At 28.0% G+C, this 25,286-nt stretch overlaps 1 protein-coding gene across 2 annotated transcripts in view; it reads left to right on the forward strand.

The window, feature by feature from the left end:
• The window catches only part of LOC126743436 (protein prickle-like), a 444,925-nt gene that overhangs the window by 283,907 nt on the left and 135,732 nt on the right, over positions 1-25,286 (forward strand). The gene's annotated exons all lie outside the window — the stretch shown is intronic.

The following is a 25,286-nucleotide window of genomic DNA, read 5'->3' on the forward strand; positions in this document are numbered from 1 at the left end:
AATTATAGTAAATTCAGTAATGAGTTTCTAAGGCTTATCTTCTCAATGTGCGAAAGTGAATAAATATATAACTAATTTACATAACCTTTTAAGTGTTGTAAAATCCTGGGTGGTCTCTATAGCAGATCTTCATACTACCTACTAGTCTTTTAATAATTACGTTTATTATACAAGTTCCCATAAAGTACTAATCTTTACGTTAGTAATGACACAACTAGTTACACTCAAGTGGAAAATAAGCATCCATTTGTGAAGGGTAGTTAATTTTTATGTTGGTCGATTAGATATACCTACTTAATGCCTCTTACAGGAAGTTTTATGCAAGAAATCAGGTTTTATAATGTATATCTGCATTTTTTAAACTAACCACATGGTTATTTCTCCAAACCAAATTGCCAGTTAAAATCCTCAATTAACACCCGTTATTTTTCAACCTTATTTAAAGTAAGACTTGGAGAAATCCGTAATGATCGCGTGTAATTTTAGTGCGCGGATAAAAATCAATTCGAAAGTCTGATTTCTTTGGTTTGTCTATAAAAGTTCGTTTAAGAGTTCACGCGGTTTATACCATTACGATTTATATTTTCACAATAATATTTATTGAGGTGCACGTGAAACGATTTCTGGGCTGGTATTTTCACGATTTTAGCCGGTAGCAGATTTACTGGCACCGACTGCAATATGTTGAAGCAGAACGTTTACGCCTTTGTTAGTCATCTCTTTGTCTGGTTTTTGAATCTAATGATCTTCGGGTTTAATGTGAAAATAATTAGTTAAAAAAAAAGGTATTTGGTAAAAGTATTACTGATTTTTTATGTATTTCTGGTCATATGTATATCTTATATTATATGTACAATTTACACCCTTTAAGAAATGTAGTCATTCATTCAACTTGGACCGATTTAACTAGATTAATTAACGAGTAAATTTTATAAATATTGCCGTGATCCAACATGACATGTTAGTTTTAGAACTACGTGAATTGAATGTAATTGTGATATATAACAAATAAAATCATATTCCTAATAACTTTTAACATTATTCTCCTTGCAAAACCCTACAAACATCCAAAAATTATTTTTTTACAACATGAAAAAAATTTAACTTGATAGGGCAAAATCGAGCACATGCTTTTTAAATTTAGCATACTCAAATTACTTAAGAAAACATATTTGGATATGTTGGATATGGTTTCTGATGGCATTTAAAAAGACTTTTAGAAACTACATAAAATTCTAAAATTTCAGGTAGTCATTAGGTAACAATTTAATTAAAAGTGAAGAGTCATCTTTCTTCTACTTTAATTGTATTTAAATATTTTCAACCTAATTATGAATTATTTTTTTTATTTATAATAACTAATTTTTTTTATAATTTTTAAGTTATCCGATTATTAGACCAGTTTGGCATGGTTTCATTTATGAAATTTAATTTTAATTTGAATCATATCTGTTTCCTATAAAATTTTATAAAATTCTACACAAAATGTTTCAGGTATATATTACCAGTCTACTAAAAAAAATAAATAAATGCATCGATCAAATTATTAAAAATTTAAACACCACTTAAGCATAACTTGAATTAATGAAAACAATTTTTTTTTAAATTTTCTCCTAGCTTAATATACTCTGATATAACAATATTAAACATATCCATTTATTTTAAGCAGACTATAATAATAATATAAAATGAGTTCACCTGATCTATATTCAATATGTATGTAAATTAATAAATATCTAGCGACAAAAAGATTCAAAATGTTCAAGAATTAATTAAAATTAATTAAATGTTCAAAAGAGTTTTTCTCACTTTATGCTAATTTTTATCTTTTTTATTAACTTTAAGCTGATTTTAATTTAAAATATATAAATAAAAGATAATTGTTTGTACTGAGTAAATGTTTTTAAAATTATTAAAATATTAAATTCCTGCGCCAATATCAGTTAAAGTCACATAGTTTAAGACTTAGAATTATATGACAATGATAATTTGAAGTTTCAAAAGCCAACTGGCAGTAATGAAGGAATATGTACATTAATATTTTATTGTAGGGATTGTAGGAATATAGAGACTTGTAATATTATCAGTAATGATTAATGAGTAATTCTAAATAAATTATACTCAAATTAAAGGAGAGTAACTTTTATTACCCTTTTTTTAAGTTTGAGTTAATTGAAGAGAAGATATTTATTCATTTTTGAAAATCAGTAAAATTCATTCAGGTTCTTAATTAAACCAAGAGAAATAAAAAATAAAAAATAAAAAACAATTAAAACACAAAGATCAGAAGTTCAGTTGAATTTTCAAAAACATTTGGCACTGGAGATGATCTATAGGCCGAAAACGCTTTTTCTTCAATGAACAATATATCAATTATTCTAAATACACAAATCGCGTTTCATTTTCAAACTTCCAAGAGCAACTTCTAGACTGTAATCAGAATAAAAGTCTTAGTGTAGATTTGGCTTTTATTAAGAAATATTTTGAATATCTACAAATAAATGTCTAGCACCATAATGAGTTTTTCGCATAAAACCTCAATTTTCCATAGTTATGAAAATACATTGAAAAATTAAAAAGACTATAGCATCCACAATTATTATTAAGCCCTCAAAAAAATACTATTACTTATAAGTATTTATAACGCAGGGAATAAAGATTAAACTAAAACCTCAAAAATCTCAACCACAATCTTTATCCGGATCCTAATGAGCCGTATCTGTCACCAACATAGCTACGGATCATCAAATAATTGAACCAAAAAAACTGGCCAAGGCTTTACCTGCCTCACACTATTTTATAAAAAGGAGCACTTGTCGAAAAAAACTTCAATATGATTGTCAATTTTTAGTTTCTGTCACTACAGCCTATTCACTAACAGACCTCCGTTTGGCCATAATAATTTTCTGTTTATTGGGTAACAAAGTATTTACATCAAAACGCTTTAAAGCAATCCATCCGTTTATTAATTCGTTTAATTTATTGAAAAGAACTATTTATTATATGCAAACGTCTTAATTAAGTGTAATTAAACCGTTAAGAAAAAGAACGAGACTTGTTTTTTTATTTTTGTCTTTATTTGCTTAATTTATGCATAACTTAAATGGATACAACTCGCACCTTAATTTAAAATTATTATAATTAAGTGCCTGCTTTATATATAAAAGAAAAACTGTCCATATATAGAGGAAATGTACGCCGTGATTATTTTTCCCACATGTTATTTCTGAAAAGAGGTGACTTCAATAATATCATTTAGTGTAACAAATATACTTGGTTACTTACAACTAAATGTTGCTTGCATTAGATATCTAAAGAATGTTATTATATTGTTATTATGCAAATCTGGAAAATGCTATTATGACTGTTTATGCAATTTTAACAATAACTTTGGAACTAAAAATCGTTTTTCTATGTTTTCTTTTGATGTAAATAAATAATATATGAAATAAATATGGTGTAGGTACTAGTATGTAAAATAGTAAGTAATTGTTTAATTTTTTAGTCATTAATTGATAATTTTTTTAGGTTTAAAGGCAAAAAATATATTTTCTATATAAATATTTTTTTTTATTCGAAATTGCTTTCAAAATTATAATAGGCTAGGTTTTACCAGTAATACTTGTACAATTTTACATATTTTTGGTTTTTCTTCATTAATTTTAGAGAAAATCCAATTTTTTTTTATATTTTCGTTTTTCATTTGCAATTTTCGCGTTAAAAAATATTTTTATCGCTGGTGAAATTATACATCCCTTATTTTCATTTTGAGATTTTATTAAATCATTTTTTGGGAATAAAAATTAAGTTTATTTATTTACAATTATTTTATATATAATAAGTCACCTATTTTGTAATCACTTCTTGTTTTATTTAATTTTGTTTTTTCTATGTAAATTATTCAAATACGTATAGAAGAATGTAGGTTTAAAGAAATATACTTATATAAAGAATAGTTCAAATACTGATTTATCTTAATTTTTTTTTTGCATATCTCTAATTTTATTTAAAACTTCTAATACGTTTTCTTTGTATTTTTTTAAAGTTATTTATCCAATAACGTATGAAAACTACTATTATTAAGTAATATTTTTAGCAATACCTGAGACTGACATACTATATGGCCTTATTCATTAGAAAACAAAATATGCACATTTTAATGTTTAATAAAATTTTGCCTTAAAACCTAAATTATTCGAAATTTTTTTATAAATATTACTAAAAAAATATTGCTCAATACTCAAAATAAAAAAAGTGTTTTTACGAGTATATTGCCATTATAAACTTATAATGGCAATGATGTATCTGAGAAAAGTTAGGTTTATCATTATTTTTACAGGCAAGCAACCTATTTTTATTTTAAATAATAAAAGTTAAATCACATTTTTAAGAAAGTATTTGAAAAATCAACACAGACGATGGCTGTTAAAACCACTGATGAATTTAAATTTTGTGAACATTTGTTCTAACCACTAATTGTTTTGTATTTACCCTTAAAATTGATGAACTTGCTTATTCAGCCAGATTGGTAAACGCTTCTTTAAACAAAAAAATCCTCAATTTATTATATATAGCGAAAACTTTTTGCATGTTTATATATTAGATAGTGGTAAGGGAATTAGTAGAAATTAGGAAAAAATCTGTTAAATTTATGTAGGATTCGCCATTATGAAAATAAACAATGCAAGTTGATATACTCTTTGATCCGTCTAAAGCTTCTGACTAAATAACTGCCTGCATTAATATCCTTAATTTTAGCTTATGAATCTTGAGATTTTATATTTTCAGATGTTCTAGAAATCTATTTGTGGAGAAGTTTACGTATATAACTTTGATAAAAACAAATAGTTCAGGTGTAACAATTGGAATTTTTGCACACATCTTACAATCCTGCAATATCCTCCGTTCTGTTTACAGAATCTATCTAGAGATTCACGACCTTAAACTATTTTGTGCTCTAAGATGTTTGACCATGAGATTTTCATCAAAAAATTGTCATTTTATTACTGTTTTTTAACTCAAATACTTTATACTCAGAAGAGGATTTAAGTACGAAAATTGAACTTTTTTTCCTTAGATTAATTAAGATTCCTTAGATTTTCCTTAGAATAGATTAGATTTCTTAGATCACTATTTTTGTTTTACTATCTGAATCATCTAAAAATAATTTTCTTCTGGTATAGTTTATAAAGTTACTTAAAAAAATATATTTCTTTAATTATTTAAATACTTTTTTAATTACTGTTTCAGCCATAAAATAACTATTTGTTTATTTTATTCATAAAAATTATCCAGTCAAAGTATATATAGAGGCTTTAATTAAGTAGAAAATAAAATAAGAAAGACATAAATTTGAATTATTTTAATATTAATTATATTTATGTAATTTATGCATAACTTAAGCAGATACGAATCATTTTTTAATTTAGAATTTCAATAAATTTATATAGTCAATTTTTAATTATGTTTTAAAAACCCTTCCAAAATGAAAAATGATTTTATGTTTTATAGAATATATAGTATCCAAAATCTATAAAAAAAAATATATAAATATGACTATGTTGATAAAGGATACAGGATAATAGGTATAGGATATATAACAGATACAGGATAATACACAATAATTAGCTTTTAAGATAAAATAATAATAAATTTTAGACAAACTTAATTTTTTTTTTATTTGGTATGAAATTGCCAACAACTTTTAGGAATTACCTCTTGAACCTTATTTACTGAATAGGTAGTAATAACTTTAAACTCTGTAGCTTTAATTTTAATAAAAGTGCGTTTAAAATACAACATCACTTCGTCTCTTTTCACATTTAAATTCTTAGAGTTAAATATCATCCTCAGAAGGACATTTCGAAGTGAAATAGCAAACAAAAAATATCTCTTAAATTAAAGATGGTTCTTGCCAAGTCCTAACAACTAGAGTTTTTAATAAATAATTATATATAAATAAGAAATTATCAAAAACATTGATACTTTAAAAACACAAATATCTAATCGAACTTATATAAATTCCAGCCCTAACTGCTGGTTATTTCATTCAAAAAGTTAAATCTCGATCGGAAACTGTTAGATAACGTTACCCAGACGTACGATGACAGTATTAACGGCTCGGGCTGATCATGTGATTTGATTACACGCCCTTAATTAGTCAGGATTAATGGGGATTGGCTTAACTAGTATTTCTCTTCGGCAACGGGTACATTTCGTTTTGTAATTATAGTTGTCTGCTTGAACTCTTTCTTTGGTAAATGAATGTTCTAATTAGTTAATGTTGTTAATGCAGTTTTATATGAATAACAATTAGTTTTTTTAATAAATATTTTGACAAAACTATTAATTTCTTAATTAATCCATTAAAAATAACAGCATCGTTTATTTCGTTTTCGTCAATATCCGATTTTCGTCGCCCCTTTATTGCATTAACGTTCCATTGATGTTTATGCGACGACATCAGGACGTCACTTCATTTTATTACGTTGGCTTTAGCGATTGGCCCCGTCCGGAGTCAATATGCTCTTTTGATTAACACCCTGTTGGGGGTTTGCCTAATAAATGCTCCCCTTTGGTCATAAAATGGTAATAGGTAGGGAAAATTGTATGGAGGAATATTGGTGTAAAGGTATTTGGCCAAAGTGATTTATTATATCTAATTTTATGGAACTTAGGCTTTAGATAAACAGTTACTATTTGATTTTTTCTTTTTACAGAAAACATTTAAAGTCGATTTTCCAGTTCAGTAAGTTAATATTTTACTGCGGTTAATTTCACAGAACCTAAAGGCAAATATCTCTGGTTAACCCAAAAGTTAATGTTCTATGAAAATGATCATTTTTCTCACTATAAATGAACAGTTATTTTAAGGAAATTTTAATAGTTTTAACAATTTATCACGTGCCAATTAAACTTAACTGTTGGCAACGTGGTTAAACGCATAGTTAACTTAGTTTAATTTAACTTCCGATTTACTACTACCACGAAAAATAATATTAACTTCAAACCGTAGTCATTTTGAACGTAAAGTCTTTACTTTAGATTTATGCTGGATATTTAAAAAAAAAGTTACTGTGCATTTGGGCTATTAACAGCTTTATTATTAATTGGTAATATCTATAGTGGATAAGCTTCCATTTGGAATACAGGAATGTTAAATATTTATTGTTTCTTATTATTAATGGATATAGAATAAAAAAAATAAGGACTACTGAGCTAAAGTAAATTCAGTGGTATTAGTTTTCTTCAGAATTTTTTATATTAAAATTTTACAAATACATATTTCTTTATTCATTAAAATTATTAAAAAGATGCATCGTTTATACGAAAAATGGCCTGCATGAAAAAGGGAGAAACTTTCTTGTTTATTAAATTTCAGCATAATTAAAATGGATACGAATCAAACATTGGCTTAAGGTTTCTATAAATATTTGTGACACTAAAAAATTCATTATATTTCATTCCTATAATATGCGGGCTTCCGGTGTAATGATACAACTGATGGTTTTCCATATAATCTTAATGCGACCTCTAGGAAGAGGTGAATTTCTGAGAATGATATTTCAAAAATTTCATTTAGAAAATTTGATTATAAATTATATTAAAAAAAATATTTAAAAAAATTATTAAAATTAGAAATTTAATATGGAATAAACTTGTAATTTTTTATATATTTAAGTTTTAGGAAAACTTTAAGTCAGAATTTCCTTTCAGTTAACCATAGCAAACATTTTTTTAACAATCTATGATTACATGTTAATTTTAAACAATGCCCATAAATAATTAGAGTTAAACAAAGTATAATTTACCTCATGTTACAGGACATATATTACATAAGAAAAATTACAATTACATATCCATAAATAAATCGAATCATTTAATAAAATTCTAAAACGTACATTACTGAAAGGTTACACCTTTTTAAAACAAATCTTATTGCAAAACGTCATTAATTTAATATGCCATATTTGTCTTTACTAGCCTTATTGAGAAACTGTTAATTTATTTATTAGTAAATTATTACTTTTTAAACTAGATATTTATATATATATATATGTATATACATGTACCCATTAATCGATTATTAGCATACGGATGTCTCGTTTTTTCCTTTACATACTAGTTCTTTACTTATGCTAAATAGGTAACACTTTTTAACCAGTTTTACAAGCACTTAAGAGCTAATTTGCATTTAAACCGAAGGAAAATTTTCTACTAAAATTGGTTAATTATTAATACTTGTCAAAAGACGTTATAATTCATATGAATTTTTGTTTAAGAATCTGCTGTTTGTGTATTTTGTACTTATTTAGTATCAGTGGTAGGGCTAAAATATATGGCATCCAGTGGTAGGGCATAAAACAGTTAATTTTTTAAGCACTAGCCTCTTAAACTTTACCCTTTAAAAAGTATTAGTAAAAGAAGTAAGAAACTAAGCAAAGAAAATGTATAATGGAAGCACAATATAAGCTGAAATAAACAACCTCTTTAATTAAAAAGTTCAAAAAAAGTGTAAGATCGCTATAAAAAATTCAGTCAAGGATATTAATTGCGAATTTCCTGGCATTACGGCAGCAAAGTATAGAAATCATTTACTTTATAATTTATGCAGTTATTTTTTCATATAATAAGAATTTCTACCAAAAAAAACATTCCATGACTACTAAAAATTGAAATGCGATAGAAATTCAAATAACATTTTTAATTCAATTTAATTACCTATATCTCACCACCAGTGAAAAGCATAATAAAAGACATATAATCATAAAAATGCTTAAAACTTGGAACTTTTATTACTGATATTGGTAAACGTAATAATAAATTTATGAGTCCTTAAATGTATAAAATTCCCTTTTAATCTTCTCCTAAAATAAAGTATCATTGAAGATCTTAATGAAGTAGTGTTTATTGTCTGAACTTTAAATGCAAGACTGAAGAACAGTATACAAGAAAAACAATTTTATCAATTTCAATCTCATCTAAGATCAAATTGTTATTGATAATGGTAACAAAATCGTGTCTCTTATTGGTAGTTGATTTAATTAGGCAAGTAAAATAATATTTAAGGCAATTCAAACTATTCCTAAGGAAATAAATGGAGTAGAATGTGGAGAGTTGAATTTCGATATGTAAATCCATTCAACTCAAAAAATCTGTAATTATAATAAAATAATTTTTTTCATAGGCATTTGGAATTAAACTGTAAAAAAAATATATTTTTAGTCGAAGACGAAAGAATAAATTGCAACTTAAGGAGGTTAAGGTCACGACTGAAGACAAATGCGGCAGTAACCTTAAAAGAAGTTGACTATTTGTCAGTCTAATACCTAAGCATTATTAACAATATTAATGAAACAACATTCATTATCTGTACTTTGCATGATTATATTCTTCTTCCTATTCTCGTCACAAAGATTGGTGTCCATATCCTTATCCAGCATACAGCAGGTCTAAAAATCTTCGTCAAAATGAACCAGAACTATCTGCTTATGTATTTCAATTAAGAGTTCTGACATTTTCTAATAGATCTTCTTCCCTGCATCATCAGAATTTTTCCTACATTATCCGACAATATACTAAATATGGGTAGTAAAGTTAAACATCAGTAGTTTCTCTCATTGAAAACTGAATGATAAACAAAGACAAATGTAGATGCAACTGCAATAAGATAAATAATATTATATAAAAAAAACATACAAATTTATACGAGCAGAGACAAACGGAACCAATTTATTACTTATGTACTTGACTGTTGATATCCTTCTTAAAGATGCAACGAAATTTAACAAGCTAGTAAGAAAGGAACCTTTATTGCTTAAAACTGATTATTATTCAACAACATTCGTTACCTACACTTTGCATGATTATATTCTTCTTCTTATCACGCATTCTCGTCACAAAGATTTGTGTCCATATTCTAATCCAGAATACAGCAAGTCTAAGAATCTCCGTCAAAGTGGACAGAACTATCTGCTAATGTCTTTCAATCAGCAGTTCTTACATTTTCCAATATATATACGAACAGAGATAAACGGATCCAATTTATTACTTATGTACTTGCCTGTTGATGTCTTTTTAAAGATTTAACGAAATTCAACAAGCAAATAAGAAAGGAACTTTCAAAACTTAAAACTGATTAATATTATCACATTTGACAGCCCATTTAAAGATAATTTCCGCGTATTTTTCACGTTCGTTGGTTCGACTCTTTGCTCAATAACCATATTTCATTTGGTGTTAAAACTATCCTAAAAGAGTCTAATAAATCCCGACTTTTCCCATCAACGAAACCAATTTATTGTCGATTCTTTCACGGGGCCGTTTAATCGGCTGTTAAAAATATAAAAATCATATCGTCATTAAGCGGACTAAGGCCGGCGGCCTAAAAAAGATAAAGCTCTACAAAATTAACTACGCAGCTTGGTTTCTTTGAACGAGATTAATCAGCTTGGCTTTTAAAAATCGCTTTGCCTCCGCTGCTGTTAAAGGATATTTAACAGTACCAGTGTCGTCCTTGAGATAGAATAAATCAAGGCTTATTTAGGTCACAAGAGTGCAAAGTGACCACTTATTTTACTAAGTTTTATAATTAAATTTACGTTTTCTACATACTTTTTTTTTAATTATATTTAATTTCACGTTTTTCTTAATTTAATAACTTAGTTTATTAGGAAACGCTACTGCCTAAGCAAAAACATATATTATTCTCGTATTACTAATTCGGCGCTATGAATGGCGTGAATGCTGGGTGTAATTTCGTTCAGGGTCAGCAATTTTATTACCTTATTGAAATTCACTGCATGAGAATTGAAGCTTATCAACTTTTTAAACATTAAAAAAGCAAGTGATTAGTCGACGTTTCCACACTAGGTGATTGTATAAACTCAGAGATACAGTAATTATATCTGTTAAGTAGCAGTATGAGCATGTATTATAATTTTCACATTGATTTATGGTTCTTGTTCAATTATTAAACATTTTAATGAACCATAAGTTGTATATAAAGTAAATATATGGATTGAGAAAGTATGATTATATCTCCATCTGTATTTCAAAGATTGGCTTTGTATGAAAGAGCGCCATATATTGGAATTTTTAAATTTCGTTTCCAAAATTTCCCAAGTAAAATACAACCTTCGTTTAGAAATCTTTTTTATATCAAGCAGTTACTCAATATAATAACCTTAAAGATATTCAAAGAGACTGAATTTAATTTAAGGCTAAAAATTAATATTAAATTCAATAAGACTATTCTTTTTTTCATATAATATTTTTGTCTTAATGCAGTCGAATCTGGATTTGTCCCAGTTCATTATAAAAATCTTAATATTTTTTGTTTTTTTTTTCCATTTAGCTCTTGTCTTAATTTTGTATGTTTATTTTTATAATAATTTAGTATACAAGGTGAGGACCGAAACTTTAATGTCTGTTTGAAAACTAGTATGACAAGAAAAGAATTTCGAAGATTCTTTATTTCTAGATTGTTCAAGATGTTAAAAAATTAGAATTTAAACCTAGTGCTTTACCATTTTAACTTTTTTTGGTTTAGTTTAAGTTTTGATGAAAGAAGGTATTGATTATTAACTTAAAAATTAAGTAATATATTAAATATCTCAAGTCCTGGGTATTAAATATTGATTAAAAATTTGATTTCTTTTTATAATCTTAGGATTTTTAAGGGAAATACTATGAAAGTTAAAAGTAGGAAAATTATAGATTTTAGAAAATCTGAACTTATTTTTTTTGCAATTTTTGTATTTTATTAATTTAGTTCATGAAAAAGTTACTTAACATACTTTTGTAAATAATTTATGTACGTATACGTAAATTTTACCCTTTTCTTTTGAAACCAAATTTAATGATTTCATTGAATATATTCATGCAGGAAGCTAAATGCATTTAATTTGTTCTTAATAAGGTATTAAATACATATTCCAAAAGAGATTTTCAGGATTGCGGAAAATCTTATATAGGTTTCTTGTTCTTTTTTTCTTTGGTTTTTTAAATATTTTTGTTAATCCTAATTAAATATTTCCTATAAAATTCATCAATAGTGTAATATGAATCTAAGCATATTTTTTGTATTTTTCATAGAGAATGCCTAGCTACAAGCTACAAGGTATATATTTTTCAAACACAAAAATTAAAAATATGTTTTCAAACTATTTTTTACTCAATAATTTTTAGTATGAACCTAAACTAAAGTTCATACAATAAAAAAATATAAAATATAATCAATTTGAAGTTAATAAAACCTGATATAAATCTTGTTAATTTTCTCTTAAGAACACTTTTTAACCTATATGGTAATAATGCACCAATTCCGATATGGATTAATCAAAGTCATAAAAAAATTATGATTTTAATTTTTCTATAATTTCTAGTATAATTGCGAGTACTGAATCAGCCTAAATACTGAATTCAATACTCATAAAAAAAATATTTCAACAACTCTTGATCAATGGACACTATAATCACTATTATGCTAATAAAATCAATTCCAAGTTTATAAAGCCTTATCGTAGATTTTGTGTCAATGATACTTTTTAAACAATACGATAATATCGCATCAATTCCAAAATGAATTTTGGTTTTTCTATAGTCACTGTTATAAGTACTTAGTCAATTTAAATATTTGATTAAACGCTTACGAATAAATATAATTTAACCGATCGCCAATTCTTTTAAATCATCATGATGAATATTGACTCAATTCTAGGTCGATATAAATTTACGATAATCACACAAAAAAAGATTTCATTGATTCTAGATCAGCAGTCACTATAATCACCATTCTAAGAATAAAACCAAATTCAAGTTAAAAAAGCCTATAGTTTTTAAATAATACTATAATATTGTATTAATTCATATATGGATTGATTAAAATTACTTTAAATAAAAATGATAATTTAAGTTTTTCTATTATCACTATTTTGAGTATTGAATTAGTTTAAATATTTGAATTAAAACTCATATACAAATATTTGATTGAATATAATTTATTCTATCGCCAACTTATCTTAATCAATAAGATGATTACTGAATCAATTCCAGGTCGATATGGATTTACGTTAATCATAAAAAAAATATTTCAATGATTCTGGATAAGTAGTCATTATAATCTTTTTCATGCGTATTTAATCAATTTAAGGTTCACAAAACCTTATCGAAATCTTGTTGATTTTGTGTCAATGATACTTTTTAAATAATATGATATTATTGCATCCATTTTGACACAAACTAATTAAAACCATTAAACAAATTATGATTTTGGTTTTTCTATAATCACTGTTATGAGTATTAAATCAGTTTGAATATTTGATTAAATTGAATTTAACCGATTGTCAACTTATAAATCAATATGATAAATATTGAATAAATTTCAGGGCGATATAGATTTATTATAATCACAAACAAATATTTCAACAATTCTGGATCAGTGACCACTATAATGACTATAATGCGAATATAATCAATTCCAAAAAAAATAATAAAGCCTCATCGAATACTTGTTGATTGTGTGTCAAGGGTACTTTTTAATTAATACGATATTATTGCATTATTTCCGATATGGATTAAACAAGATAATTTTAATAAAATTATGATTAGACTTTTTCTATAATCACTATTGTGAATACTCAATTAGTTCAAATGTTTTATTAAACACTCATAAAAAAATTATTATTTCAATTTATTCAACCCGTTGCGAACTCCTTTAAATATACGTGATAGTTACTAAATAAATTTTATATTCTTTTATAAATATCACACAAAAAATATGTCAAAGGTTCTCAATCAGTGGCCGCTTTAATCACTAGTATGCAAACAAAATCAATTTCAAGTTAATAAAGCCTTATCGAAATCTTAAATTTATATCAAAGACACTTTTCATTCTACACAATATTATTGCATCAATTCTGATATGGAGTAATTGAAATAAATTAATGATTTTAGTTTTTGCTAATTTAATTAATGATTTAATAATTTAAATAATGATTAGTTTCCTTGTCCTGGAGAGTATCCTCCAGTTATTTTGCCTTGCAAGCTACTTCTAGGGATTTAAATCAGAGTGAAACAATGAGAATGGCTTTGATCATTCAGGCAATGATTTTGCTCTGATTTAATAACTTGAGATATCGTCTCTTTTGGGATAGTTGCAGTGGCTACTTGTTTCAAACTATCTTCATTTTACAAAAAAAAAGCAATATTAATCCAGTACAATGTTGGATTAAGGGATTCATGCAAGCCCATTTTTTTAAACAGAAAATTATGATACTACCTTGTTTATTTATTCTTGACAGTGTATGTTTGGTTTTAAGAAAGTAACTTTTAATTGGGCAAGGAACGACATTTTACTCAAAATTCACAAAATATTCCTCTAATGTGGAGAAATATTTTAGTGATCAACTTACATCAATATAATGCAGTATTAACTGATATAAACTTTAAGTTAATAGCGAAATGTTGTGAAATTATGTTGACTTAATTTTAATCACAGCTTTGTCAATGAGATTTATTTGATCTTCTAATAAATATTAAGGAATGTTTTGAGTTGAATTGAAAATTTAGGTTAAGTACCCTTATTCGTTTAAAAGTTATCTAATAGTAGTTAAGTATTCTAATTACCACACGTCTGTCTTTAGAGACTTAAATATATAAACTATTCCATTATAAATTGATTTTTTCATTGGGATAAAGTACTTAATATTTCGACAAGATTATTCGACTCAAACATTCTCTATATCAATTTATTTGTTATTAGATTCCTTACTAGTATATATTAATTTTTCATGATAAAATCTTAAACGCTCCTAATATATATAAGCAAACTATGTAAAAATATCCATATATATTTTAAATGTATTTAAGATAGATTATAGGTGATATTGTCCATATAACCAGTAGAACTTGAGTAGGTACAATAAAGCTTGGGTGATGGTAAAAAAGCAAGCTTGACTATAGAAAAACCTTTCATTTATTTTCATTTCACATCCTGTTTTGGTTTTTTATTATTTTAATTTGTATGTCAAACCTATTTTGCTATACTGGTTTTATGATTCTCAAGAAATTTTGTAAAAATGATTTTTATAAGTTGTTTCAATATCAAAATAACGCAACTTTACCCAATTTTTCTGCCAGATTAGCATTAATGAAAATATCTTCTGTATTCAGGTATTCATCTTGACTAGAACTTAATTGCATACATTGCATGAAGTAAACCTTTATAGTAATAGTTTTTTTAAGAAGTATATTTCTACTCTTTATATAAGGAAAATATACAGCCAATCTTTCTGCCTTGAGAGAAATATAAATTATCCATTGTACAGTTAATCATGTATCAAAATGAACTACGTCTTAAAAAGTTTAATCAATTTTATTATTATATTTGCGTATTATAATCATTTCTGACTTTTAAAGTTTCTGATCATTGAATACAAGCTTTGTAATCCCTATCCCGAAAAACCCTATATAACGGAGCTTATGGAGTTAATGCCCATAAGCATTTTAAATGTTGTTTCCAAAGCAATAAAAAAAATAGTACACAAACAACTTAATTTTTATAGACGTTTGACTCTCTTAATGACAAAGTTTAGCTGGTCAAACTTAAATTTTAAAGACTTTTTTAAAATGCAGAGGTTTAAGTCTGAGTTGATTTCAATGGTGTACAGTTGGTATCTAAAACTCTCAACATAGCTAATAGGATACAATAGGGGTCAATTTTGGCACATTTGCTATTTAGATTGTTTATAGCTGAGTTGCCTAAAAATCTTTCAATCTCTTATTATCTATATGCCGACGATTATCAATTCTACTTATCTACGAATTTAAAGTAAGCATATCTTACATGAAAAATAAATTACTATTATACCCATGGTTGTTTCTTGTAGTACATTTCTATTATTTATATAAGTAAAATATAAAAACCAATTTTTCTGACTTTATTTTTAAATGAGAGAGATATAAATTATTTTAGTATCCATTGTACAGTTAGTTCCAAAATATAATATGTCAAAACTTAACTGCTTTCAAAAAGTTTGCATTAAGTAGGTACCATACCTTCTATTCCTCTATAGTTTTAACACATAAAAAAACATTATTTTCCTCTTAAGTTTCACAAACCAGAGTTGCCAATCGTTCACTTGTCAATTCTTTTACGACTGCGAAACATATTACGTTTATCGTATGAAGTCATAAAATTATGCGGAGCCTTCACCGAAGCCATAACTTAGGCTTGACTTGGCTTTTATTCGATCTTTTTTTTTCTATTATAGCAGGAATGCCTTCGGCTCAACCTGCGATATACATCAAACGCAGTTTACCATCATGGAAAAAACCTATCGGGATAGGGATCACAGATCGAGATCGGTTTTAAATAATAATAATTAATATTGAAAGAGCATCGGGTTGTTTTGTTGGCATTCTTGGGTTTTCTGTGGTAATTGGTTGAACTGAAAGATGTCTTTTAATGTAAGTGATCGGCAGTTGAGTGTAGTTGGCGTGAGTTGCTTAGTAATATGGTTAAGTATTGGTTTGATTATTATCGAGTCATTTGTCTTGATCAGTATAAAATTGGATGTGCTACTTTGTAAATTAGAAGGCTTAAGGACTATGAAAGACTATTGTTAAGTTGATGTGGTTAACTTTGAAATAGCAGGAATATGAAATCTTCGATTTTAAAATGTGAAGCTCTATTATATAATATGAAGCTATAATAGTTATTTCGAAGCATTTTAATTTTTTTATTTAAATTCTGAATTATCAGGTTTCCCCCAATACCTTTAACTGTTTAATTTTTCACACTTCTCAAGTTTATTACTTTTATAGTAAAGAATTGGAATGAATTATTACTGTTGTCTTTCCTATAACATGATCTGCAATCTTTAGCTCTATGGCATCAAGATATAATTTCTATTCTTTTCTTCCTTAAATTTCTTTGAATGCATAGGTTTTTAATATGTAGAAGATATTAAAAACTAAGTAACAGTAAACAGTTAAACAGTATGGTACTTAGCTGCTCATGGTCTTAAAAATATTTGATCCCTACTTCTGTACTAATGTATGAATATTTACTAGTATACAGTGTGGCTCTTAATTGTCCCTCTCCCTCTTATCTTGAAAATGCGTTTATATAAAAATTTGAAATTTAGCACAAACGTAAATGCTATTTTTTCATCCCTAGGTCATTTTGCAAAACTTAGTGTGAAAGGACAGTGGTCTTAGAATATTAAGTCCCCTAGAATATTATAGTTACACATTTGAATATTAAGTGACCCCTTAACTTAAAAGACTTTAAAAAATTTCAATGCAAATGTATGAAGCTTTTAGTCAGCAAAGCGTGTTATAATGTAAAGGAATATATTTGTGGTCAAAATAAATCAAGGTAATGTTGTATTATCTAGTATAAAGTTTAAGTTAAAAATAGTGATAATAGGAAGCTTTTATATTTGATTAGTTATATGCTTATATGTTATTAAATATAACCCTTTTTTAGTTTTTTTTTCTATATTCCAACTTTGATTTAGTTTTATTTAGACTTAATTTGAATTAAACTTTTTATATTGACTTTTTGAGTTGAGTTTAAATCCAAAAATTAAAATTTTTTTTTAAATTGCCACAGAGATAAATCTATTGTCACTCCCAAGATGATAAGGGAATATATAACTTTTTTTAATAATTTTAGACCAATTGAAAAAGATATAACGACTTTTTCAATAAATAATTCGGCTCGGAACTAGTCCCTTGAAGACACAGAAATTAAAAGCTAAATATTTTTGCTGGGATAAATTTTAAATCCAGGGAATTTATCTGAATATTAAAGAATACTTTCTCTTCTTTCCGAGACAGTTTTATTTATGAGCATAGCACAAACAGGTACAGAGAAATCGGATCTAAAGTTCCAGGTGGACGTCCCATAGCCCCACTAACCTCAAGCAAAATTCAAAGACTTATAACTCATCAACCGTTAATCCGATATTGAAAATTTAAAAAATATTTGGTAGGCAATCAGTAGATCTACGACTTCTTTTTATTATTGATGCTCCTGGAAGGGCTACTAAGAAAGATATAAAAGGAGTGGACACCTGTGGAGACTCAAAGCTTTAAAGCTAAATATCTTTGCTGGAATAAAATCTAAGCCCTGGAGGTTTATATGAGGCTAAAGAATACTTTCTGTTTTTTCCAATGCAGTTTATTTTATGAGCGTAGCTCTTGTAAGTCCAGATAAATCGGATCTGGAGTTCCTGGTGGACGTCCCAAGATCCCTCTGACCTCAAGCAAAATTCAAAGACTTATAACTTATCGACCGTTAATCTGATTTTAAAAATTGGAAATGTTTTGGGTGGGCTATCAATAGATTTACAACTTTTATTTTATTAATGATACTTCTAGACAAACCACCAATAGAGGTATGAGTGGTTTTCTAGTCTGAACCCGTTTTATAGGCATTCTGGACTTTAAAGGCTAGATATCTTTGCTCGGATAAACTTTAGACCCTAAAAATTTTTATGAATATTGATAAATACTTTCCGTTCTTTTCAATACAGTTTATTTTATGAACGTATCATCAGTAGGTCCAGAGAAATCGGTTCAGAAGTTCCAGGTGGACATCCCAAGGTCCCCCTGACTTCAAGCAAAACTAAAAGAATTACAACTCATCAACCGTTAATGAGATTTAAAAAAATTAAAAAGTATTGGATGGGCCATCAATTGATTTCCAAAATTGTTTTTATAATGATGCTCCTAGATAAACTACTTAGAGAGATATGAGTGTTTTTTTAATCTAAATCAGTTCTATGGGCATTCTGGAGTTTAAAGTCTAGATGTCTTTGCTAGGATGATCTTTAGACCCTAAAAATTTACATGAATATTGATAAATACTTTCCGTTTTTTTCAATACAGTTTATTTTATAAACGTATCATAAGTAAGTCCAGAGAAATTGGTTCTGGAGTTCCTGGTGGACGTCCCAAAACCTCTCTGACATTAAGCAAAATTAAAAGACTTATAACTTATCGACGGTTAATCTGATTTTAAAAATTTAAAAAGTTTTGGGTGGGCCATCGGTAGATTTACAATTTTTATTTCATTAATTATGTTCGTAGAAGGACTACCAAAGGAGATATAAGAGCAGTTCGGTTCAGAACCAGTCCCATGGGTACCACTGAACTGAAAAACCGGATATCTTTACCGGAATAAACCTTAGACCCTTAAAATTTATATGAGTATTATTGGATACTCTCTGGTCTTCGCAATACAATTTATTTTATAAGCGTATCAGAAGCAGGTCCAGAGAAATCGGATCTGAAATTCCAGGTAGACGTCCTAAGATCTCACTGACCTTAAGTAAAACTAAAAGACTTATTACTCACCAACGGTTTGTTACAGTTTTTTTTGTGAGCATAACACTTTAACTTAATGTATTCAAATTTGAAATATTTTAATATAATTTAATAAAGCTTCTTTCAATTATCAAAGTCTTAGATTAGTAGTCATAAAAATAGAAAGCAAACAGGGTTTGGGCTTATAAGAAAGGATAATCTTCATAGAAAAATCAACCATAACTGTATAGGTTTCAATAATTATAAAATTTTGGTCAGTTTAGAAAATAACCATATTTATTGCAAATGTATTTAAATGGTAAATATATGTATAAATATATCAGAACAGAGTATAAACATTAATGGATAGGATATTTTGTTTCATAACAGTAACTACTTATTAAGAATAAAATTCATATTAAAGCATAATCTTGACTAGGTTGATATTGTTGGTACATTGATCTTGCATTGTGAGGATGTACAGGTGTCATTTCTTTTAGTTGCCTTTGGCCAATGTCGATCTGAAAATTAGAATGAGACTTTATTATGTGTGATATCTGCAATAGTCAGTTGAGCAAAATTTGTTGCTCTTTCTTTTAACATAATTTTATTGTAGGAAAAGTGTAGTGAATTTTCACTTCAATAACATTTTAAACAAAGTAACTATCAAACCCAAATATTAATTTTCTTCTCAACACCTCTTTAAGTTTTATTGTGGCTGATACATACTTACAGTACTACTTATTTCATGGCTTTTTGGCTTTCAAGTTTTGGGTGGACGATCAGTAGATCTACGACTTTAAATCGGATAAAAAATTATTTTACTTTTTAAATTACTACTAAAATATAAAATTCTCATTAAATTTCTTTATATAGAACTTTAAAATGAAAACCAAGTTATTTTAGTTCAATGCTTTTGATTTTTTAAAATAAGTATTCATCCGACCTTATAAGAGAACATGTAAATATTTTATCATTTATGGGTTATGAAAGCTTTGAAATCCCCGCTGAAATAAATGTGAAGATGGTATTTAATTGTTTTTAAAACAAAGGCTTTTTTTGACAGTTCCAGCATAGTCGTTAAGTTTTTGGCATAATTGTTGAGGTTTTAAATATTTTAGCCGCTAAGAGAATTGACAAATAGCTTTTTACGGTTTCAACGAAATCATCAAGTTTGTATCACTTGTTAAATTATTTTTTTATCTACAAAGAATTTTTTTGATTCTGGATACCTTGTAAAATAAAAGTATATTTTCAATTAAATTTGATTTGTTTATGAAAGGAAAAGAGAGGCATATATCGGCATTTGTTTCGGACATTTTATGGTAAATCTTATATAAGTATATACCATGTTTATAATATTATTATTTTCTCTATGGGAGGCCAAAACGATATTTCATAAAAAGCGGCATGTTGACATTTAAAACTGAAATTATAGCCGCGTTCACTGAACCAAAAACAAACATTTCTTAATTTTAAATATATGACCAATAACATTTTTCTTTGACAGTATAACAAAGTGTACTTTATGGTCGAACAGTCGACTCGGCGTGACCAAATATTGAATGTTGACTTAGGAACATGGACAGATACGGTAAGAACACGAAGGGATGAATAATCTTAAAATTATTCATTTTTAATCTGTACAACTTTAAAGCCTAAGATAAAATATAATAGGTGCAATTTATTTAAAAAAAAAAACAGGTTCTGTAGATCCCCTTATGTTTAATTAACTAAAGAGAAAGTAGTATCCTATACAATGCATAAATATAAAACTTAAAATATGCAAAATCATCATCTAATAGCTGATGAAAAGGTAAAAAACCGGCCTCTCCTAGTTTATAATAGGTCTCATAGGCCTTCGTGATCTTTGAGCGCTCATCTAGAGAAGCAGTAAAGAAGCCAGTTTTTTTTAGCGAAAAATTTCAGCCAAACCCACCTACTTAGGGGATCGTGACTGGCTTGTTAACAATCGCTAACAGCACGTCCAACGGTATCGTAGAAGAAGATCGTTTCCTGGAAGTCAGCCCGCGACGCCCGCTTTCGTGACAATGGTAATTTGTGAGAGGCGCTTCTTCGTCAGGACGAATTTGTTCTCGGCCAATCGCAATGATTTATGACCAGTCACGTGGTAATATATAGGGTGAATCTGAAATCAGCAACAGAAGAAATCAGCAAGAAGCATTGTCATGCAACCAGCATGATGAGAAGGAAGAGGAATATGGTTCTCAATATATTGAATATGGTATTGATCAGTATCAAAGGAATTCATCCCAAGAATTTTTTATGTGGAGAGAGGATTGCAAAAACTATCCACCCGAGGTGCGTTCACAAACGAGATGGTAATGGTGACCTTCGTAAATATTACCTGAAGTTTCTGAATGCAAAATGTCATTTGTCATTTTTGACATGTATAATCTAATTTTATTTTATTTCAGTTCAAGTTTTCACAAGTTCAAGTACCATCGTGCTGAAAAAAAACTGAGACTATTATAGTAAATAGCATTCCTTGGGTATGGTATGCGTATTTGCACATTATGAATTTTTGGATTCTTAATAATTACATATTTAAATATTGATACAAAACATTTTTATTTTTCGATATTTATTTTTATTTGGAACATATTTTATAAATAAACCAAAAGTAACTAATATTATCTTTTTTAATAATATGCAATAAAAAATTATTAATACTTAGTAAGCGCACCGTTGTTATCAATTACAGCTTGCAAACGTCATGGCATACTTAAAATTAGGTTTCTGGTATATTCTTCGGTTATTCGGTCCCATGCGTTAACTATTCATTCTGATTTTTAGGCCTAAAGTTATCTTTATACATATGAATTTGCCATTTTACCCCAAACGTTCTCAATTGGGTTGTTATCAAGGCTTTTCGAGGGCTACGGTAAAACTTTGATTCGTCTTTCGTCTAAATAGTTTTGAATTATACGGACTAAATATATAGGAGCATTATCATGTTGGAAGATAACATCTTGCCCATAGACTACACCAACCGATGGCATCATAATATTGTTTAGGATATTACAATATCCTAAGGCATTAGGCCTTCCCTCCACTATTTGACAAACGCCTGGTCTTCTAAAACTCTTATACTAAAACCAATTTGATTAGACTAATGTATATACCTTTATCATATCTGGTAAAGGCCTGTAAATGCGGATTTTGCCATTATTGCACGATTGAAAGGTTTTTTCATTTGAAAATATTACCGTTTCCCATATGTTGTTTTGGTGTGCATATTGATAGGTAAATTCTTATCTTCTTTGTTTGTTTGCTTCAGTCAAAAATATTTTATTTGTTGCACAACAACTTTAAATTTTCAAATTTCTTATCCTACTACGAGCTGTATTAGCAGAACCAGGAAAATGCGTGTCTTCCTTCGCCTTTATTGCTGTTTTAAACGGATTGTTTCTTAGAAAGCCAACTAACTCTCTATCTTAAATGTTTAATTGCTTGGGGATTGTTTTTAATAATATTTGAAGCATTTAAAATTTGATTGTGGAATCCTTCTACGGTTTCTACTGGTGTTTCGTACATTAGAGCTTTCATCCACCCCCAGAGGCAATAATCCAGTAGATTTAAGTCTGGTGACCTCGGTGGCCAAACTTAAGATCCTCCTTTGCCAATCCAACGATCAGGATTGTCTAAGAAATTACCCACTCGGCAACTAAAATGAGGCGAGGCTCTATCATGTTGAAAATACATTTGGTGTCGAAGAATTAGCGGAACATCATTCAACATGTGTAATAAATGGTCTTCTAAAAAGCGTAAATGTCCTTCTCCAGTAAGATGCTCATCTAATACAAAAGGACCAACCAACTGGTCATTCAGCATTCCACACCACACGTTAACACTGAATCGATGTTGAAGGTTTCGTTCAAACGTGGCATGAGAATTTTTAACCGACCACCGATGTTCATTGTGTCGGTCATTAATTCCATTACGGGTAAAATGAGCTTCATCGCTAAATAAAACGTATTTATGTAGGCATTGATTTTGTTAAATCCATTCGCAAAATTGAACCCTTAAGCCATACATGTCTTCCAAACGTCCACATGTGATGCTAATCGAAGTTCTTTTGTAATCCGCCTCGTACTAACACCCGGGCTCTCTTCAGCCATATCCAGAACATTTTCCACATTTAGTCCCGCCTCTCGTTTAGAATTAATTGTTACGCTTGCAAACATTCCTGTTTTCTGAGCATTTGCAAAACTGTCTGAAAAACTTTTCGCTTAGGAATTCTTCGATTTGGAAAACGACGTCGGTATTCCTTCAACAGCATGTAATGCGCTGCCATTACAGAAACCATACACGAATATCATGTCAGCATACTCCCTATGGGCGAATGTGTGAGGCATTACGTAATGGAAACTTTGCTCTTTTGAAATTGAAATGCTCAGAATCAATCGAACTGACAACCATGCTTGTTAAAACTACCACTCAATTAAAATAGGTATTAACAAACAATGATGAAATACCTGCAACGTGAGTTACAAATACAGAAAACTTAATTATTCCAAAAATGTACAAAAAAAACTTAAGAGCCAGTTATTTTAGAAACGGTTAAGAATCGGATTAAAACATATGGATTAATTTATCTTATTTTGACCATCTGAATATGTTCCCAAAATATTTCCCTTTCCTCCCGAAACACCCTGTATAATTCATATGACATTAACATAAATATTCTTTTTGTTTTGTTGATGAACTTCAATGCGCTAAACTCATACATAAACAAAACACAGTTTCCAGTTCAAGTAATGCCTGGAAGAATAATTAAATTTTTTTCAGGGAGTCGAGTCAATTCAACAATTTCTCAAAGAGAGAAATATACTCAACTAGCTAGAAGAATATTTTAATTACTTCCAGGCAGTCAACTGAATTGAATTATCTCACATTGATCATTCAATTATTTTACAAAGAGAGAATCAGGGTGCAACTCAACTCTTTGGCTATTTTTTTTTGTAGAGAAATTCTTAGATAGAAATAAAAAATAATAAAAGTTTCCAGTTTAGTTGCCGGAAAGAATAAAATAATTTCTTCCAGGCAGTTGAAAATCAAAGTTGCAAAACAAGAATCAAATCGCCTTGCTTAACCAATGTCACCCAGAAAATATATCTATTAGGGGGATATATCCATCCTCGATTACTATTTCCTCTATAACAAATTTTTATATATCAATTTTTTGATAAATCAAATATTTGATATATCAAAAACTTGGAGGGTCTTGGGACTTTCAAGAGAAAATTAAAGAGATTACGCTGACTGATAAAGCCTTCTATAATATAGGGAATTTTTTGAATGCTGCATCTTCTGTATCAAAAAAATCAAGTTCAATTCTGCCAATAACGTCAAATGTCTTGAAGAAAACCCCATAAGTCGCGAGAAATTCGTTCGAAAAATCTATAATTTCATATAGAGTTAATTATGCTATAAATATAATAACACATCAATATTGTGTTATTTTATACTTTACCAAAAAAATATAGTTAACAAATACTTAATATTAATAATTTTTTTGGCAAATAAAGCTGGTGTTTTAGACATATATAATCTTGTATGTTTTGTAGATACATTTTCTTATCTAGCAAACCCGTTTTGAAAATCCTATCTTAAAATATCAAATCTTCAATTTCAAATAAATAATCGTTCAAAGCTAAAACAACATAATTACAAACAGATAAAAAAAATTTAAACAAAAACAAATCGTAAATGCACATGTCTACTAAATATTACTTATACATTTTGGTTGCACCATCCAATGCGAAGTGCCCTACTAGTGAAGAAGTTGACTCATCAGTTCACTAAAATCGCTTTTGAGTAATATTTCAGTGTGCTTTATTGCATTTTTTACTCATCTCTATTTTTCTATCCATGATTTTTTATTGTAAATATATTTTTTCTTCGCTTTATTTGTCCTTTGCATTTCCTCGCATCATTCATCACTA

This window comes from Anthonomus grandis, chromosome 12, assembly GCF_022605725.1.
Source record: "Anthonomus grandis grandis chromosome 12, icAntGran1.3, whole genome shotgun sequence".
Lineage (NCBI taxonomy): Eukaryota > Metazoa > Arthropoda > Insecta > Coleoptera > Curculionidae > Anthonomus > Anthonomus grandis.